This window comes from Tiliqua scincoides, chromosome 7 (assembly GCF_035046505.1).
Source record: "Tiliqua scincoides isolate rTilSci1 chromosome 7, rTilSci1.hap2, whole genome shotgun sequence".
NCBI lineage: Eukaryota > Metazoa > Chordata > Lepidosauria > Squamata > Scincidae > Tiliqua > Tiliqua scincoides.
In genome coordinates this window covers 79,246,797-79,251,652 of record NC_089827.1, presented here as the reverse complement: position 1 = coordinate 79,251,652, position 4,856 = coordinate 79,246,797, and positions in this window count along the sequence as shown.

Genomic DNA, 4,856 nt, shown 5'->3' with positions numbered 1-4,856 from the left:
TCGGGCCTAAGGTCAAAGTTCAAGGAGGCCCTCGCGCGCGGAGGCGGGGCCGGCGCCCATTGGCTCCCTGCGACGCCGCGGGCGGAGACTTGCGCCTGACGTCACCACGCCGGCGGCGCAGAGTCGCGCGATCGGGACGGTTGGGGGTGGGAGATGAAGGCGAAGACTCCGAATCCCGGCCTGCACTCGGCCCTCGCCTCGCCCTCGGCGCGGTGCATCGCGGGAGGCCACGAGTGCGTTCGGCCGAGGCGAGGGGTGGGCGGGGCTGGTGGAGGATTTGAAGGGTTCAGGGGAGGGAACGGATGACGTGAGGGCGCTGGCGTGGCCGTTGGCGTGCGGCGCTGTCGCCCAGGCAGGACCGCTGAAGAAGCCTCAGGCCTTGCTCTCTGCGGGGGGAGTGGCTGCAGGGACATGAGGCCGGGGGCGCGACGAGGGTGGAGCCTTAGGGGCAGCAGCCCTGGCGAGGGACACCTCAGGAGCATCTGCCCGAGTGAGGGGCATCTGCAAGGCAGTCACTTTTGGGTTCTCCCTGGCGGTGGAGACCCTAGCAGCCTCCATAGCGTATGCAGCATGTGATTTGCCACTTTGAAAATAACCGTGCTGGACGCAGGCGAGCAGCTTGCTAGAAACATCACTTCTGCATTTTTTTCCAGGTAAGGAAAAGAACACAGCCCTTGATTTGTTTGGCTAGTATCCCTCCCATGGACTCTGCTAGCTGTTACCCCTGCTAACTGGTTAAGAGGCACTTTTTCAAGAGGGTGCTCCTTTTTTTAGCAGGGGGAGAGTAACTGGCCCACCTCACCCCAGCAGTGCCTGTTCTAGTGGCTGTCTGCTGGTATTCATTTGCATCTTTTTAGATTGTGAGCCCTTTTGGGACAGGGAGCCATTTAGTTATTTGATTTTTCTCTGTAAACCGCTTTGTGAACTTTTAGTTGAAAAGCGGTATATAAATACTGTTATTATTAATAATAATAGTAATAATAATGATAATGGACTCAAAACAACCAGCCTCGTTCCTTCCACACATAAAAGCCTTCTCCCAAGGGGTTCATCGCCTGTAAATAGTTAGGGCTTAGATAATAAAGGAAAACAAATGAAATCCAACTGGCATTGTAAGAGTAAATATCAGAGGGGGACATTTTCCCCCTTTAATACCTCCTCCAATATTTTACCCTTGTATTTCAGAGGGGGGAAATATTACTAGCCTTTGCTTTTTCATCTCTTCTGCCTACAAATACAGTAGAACCTCCAAAGTTGACCACCTCTCTATATTGACCACCTCCTTAAGTTGACCAAATTTTCACAGTAAGGACAAACACTGCATATACACTACGGGAGACCAACCTCTCTGTATTGACCACCTCCGTAAGTTGTATCTTGACCACTTCGACCACTGCACAGACTATTAATTTAACCTCTGTAAGTTGCCCACTGAACGCAATACAGTGGGCCTGTGTTTTGTCCGGTTTGTCCCATCTTGGAAAAGCAAGAAGCCATGCAACAATCCCTCCCCTACGCCTGCTAGCGCATGTGCAAAAGGGTTTTTATAGGTGGGCACACTGCATGTAGCCGACAGACCAGCGCTGGCTGCCAATTGTGAGAAGTACTGGACGGAAAGTTCATGTGTATGTGCTGTGTGACTGCAAATCACTTATTTTCAGTACAAACAATGTGCAAAATGTACATTTCAAGTTTTTGTTTTCTCTTTGTGGATTTAGAACCTTTCATTCATCGAATCATGACAACCCAAAGGAAAGAACTGAAAGAGCTGACATTGAAGTAGAAGGTTGATCTTCTAAATTTTCTGGAAAACAGCAGCCAAAGGAAGACAGCAGAATATTTTGGTATTAGCAAGACCACAGTTAGCAACATCAAAAAACATAAAGATGCGTACTTTGAGAGATACAGTAAGGAAAATGGAGGCCTACAGCGGAAAAGAAAGAAAACTTTGCTTGATGAAGTAAATGAAGCTACTTTATGCTGGTTCAAACAAATGAGGGCAGTGAATGCCAGAATCTCAGGGCCAATGATCCAAGAAATTGCTAAGAAGTTTGCACAGGAATTTGGGGTAGAAGATTTCCAAGCATCAAGTGGTTGTCTTGAAAAATTTAAACTGCAACACGAGATCTCCCAGAAAGTCTTGTGTGGTGAGTCAAATGAAGTTCCAGCAGAAGTTGTTGAAGAATTAATTACTAAGTTCCCAGACTTTGCAAGTGGCTTCAAAGATGACGACCTTTTTAATGCTGATGAGTGTGGACTCTTTTTCAAAGCAATGCCTGATAGAAGCCTCGTCATGAAAGGTGACAAATGTAAGAGCGGAACCTACAATGAACCTGATCTGGAAACAATATTCCAAGCAATATTGTCCGAAGTACAGCCCAGCAGAGAAGTGAAGGACACACCCGGGGAAGTGGAAGAAGAAAATGAGGACGACATGGACACAGAGATTCCAAAGGAAGGGGATGTTGGCCATCTGATAAAACAGTTGAAGTCATATGCTGTGAATAAATGCCCAAGCATGTTGAATGGGATAGCCAGCATTGATAGTGCATTCTCTTCTTATCTTTACGAAGCAAACCAGGATTGATTCTCTTTTAAAAAAAATAATTCACATACAGCATATGTATGTATGTAATGTAAATAATTCTGAATGCATTTCTTCTATATCTTCACTGTATAGGTATGATATCTGTAATACTCTTTAAGTACAGTATTACACATTTTTCCATATGTTGACCACCTCCCTATGTTGACCAATTTTCTCCAGTCCCTTGGGTGGTCAACTTTAAGTAAGGTTCTACTGTAGCTCCAATTATTTACTCCTTTACCTTCAGCCGCATGCTTCTCCACAAATCGCAACCCAACCAAAAAAAACTTTTCTGTAGTTGCCAAGGATGTTTGAATGAACTTAGGATATTCTTGGGGTGCTAAATCCAAAAGATGTTAGTTTGCTGAATTGACTCCAGTTTTTGAGAAAATGGATACCCCTTAAATTATTATTTCACTCCAATATGAGCTGTAGCTGCTGACAGGGTTTGGTCTGTCTTTTTTACTCTTAGATGTTGTTCTTATCTAGTTCAGTGCTTCCCAAACATTTTAGCACCAGGACCTTCTTTTTAAAATGACAATTTATTGCAACCCACTAGATCAGTGATTCTCAAACTTCTTGGGAAATTTATTCCCAAAGTAAGTCTTTGCAGGGGAGGGCAAGGCAGCGATGTGATCCACAGGATCCTGTTGCTAACGGGTTGCTTTCACTTTCCACAGAGTTAGGGCTGCAGTGGTCTCCAGGAGGTGCGGGGAGTCTTCCACAGGGCTCCCTGAGGCTTGGAATCTTCAAACAGAGCAATAGCAAAACATCTGCAAGCAGGAAATGCTTTGTAGTTGCTTCATTTGAGGATTCCAAGCCTCGGGGAGCCCTGCAGAGGACTGCGCAGATCTCCCCACTCCTGGAGACTGCTGCAGCCCTAACTCCATAGAAAGTGAAAGCATCACCCCGCCCCCCTTAGTGACGCGATCCTGGGGATCAGGTCGCTGCCTCTTCCTTTCCCCTGCCCCTTAAAGAGTTGGGGGAAACTTTACACCAGCAATTTGAGGACCATTGCACCAGTTGATCCATATATATGTACACGTGTGTGTAAAATTATTAATGAGATTCTGTAATCCAGAGGCTGCTATAGACCTTACATGTAGTGTGTGTGATCATTTGCTAGACCATCCCTACAAGTGGAGTTTGGGAACTGTTATCTCAGACCTTTACAGTCATTCCAGGGTACGCAGAAGGCAGAACTGGAGAGCAAAATGTGCAGCAAGATGTGACATCTAGGCCAGACAAAAGTCTGAAACTGGGTTCACACATGATCTATGGAAGTCCTGTGCCTGGATACCTGAAGAAACTGCATTCAATGACACCTTCTCCCTCTTCTGCGAGCATAGGATTGCTGGTCTAATTTTGTTGTCCCCAGTTATTATGGAAAGCTACTAGTGAATTTCTGGATATGTGTCACAGCTGAACTTTGTCCTTTCCTACACTGTGTCCTGCTGCGAATTGAACCATATTACAGTATATTCCTTAGAAGCAGTTATGTTTGTCTAGCAAGGAACATAACTTAACAACTTTTCAGTTCTACTCTAGTGTTTGTTTAGTTGTTGCTGTTCCTACAACCTCCTGGGCCACATTTCTTTGTGACCATGAAAGTTTAGAACTTCTTTCATATGGTGGTATCTATTGTTTGTAAAGATAGTAAGTCGCAACAGCTGCAGATATTGCTACTTTGTATGTTAATATGAAGGCAATAGGTCTCCACCCTCAATTTCCTGTGCTGCCATATCTACTTTATCATTTTGTGCTCTCCCTTGGTGAGTGTGTATGAAGTTCCACTGATTTGAGTGAAGATTTCAGGATGCATATATATTTTATTTCTTATCATTTTTTCAGTACTGTATTTGCATTACAAGGCCTTATTGTAGTTCTGCTCTGACAGCTGGTTATTTCCAGTGAGCAGCTTTCTTCATTCTGGAATGGCACCTTCTTGCCTTGATTCTGTGTGGAAAGACAATATAGCAATGGTAGTGGATACTTTTGTGGGAGCAATGGTAGTGGGATTAATAATTAGTCCCAAAATTAATTCTTGTGTCATACGTACATGAAGTGTCATAGGCTACTCTCATGCACAATCAGTAAATGTAGCACGTAATGGCAACTAAGCTGTAGTTTCAGTCTGTTTAGTATTGCATTTATTAAAAAAAAATACATGTAATATTATGGATGTTGATTTTTCCATTTCTTATATTTTCATTTAGAGTCTAACTTTTTGACAATAAGTTCAAAATTGCTTATTACAGGACCAAGTCTA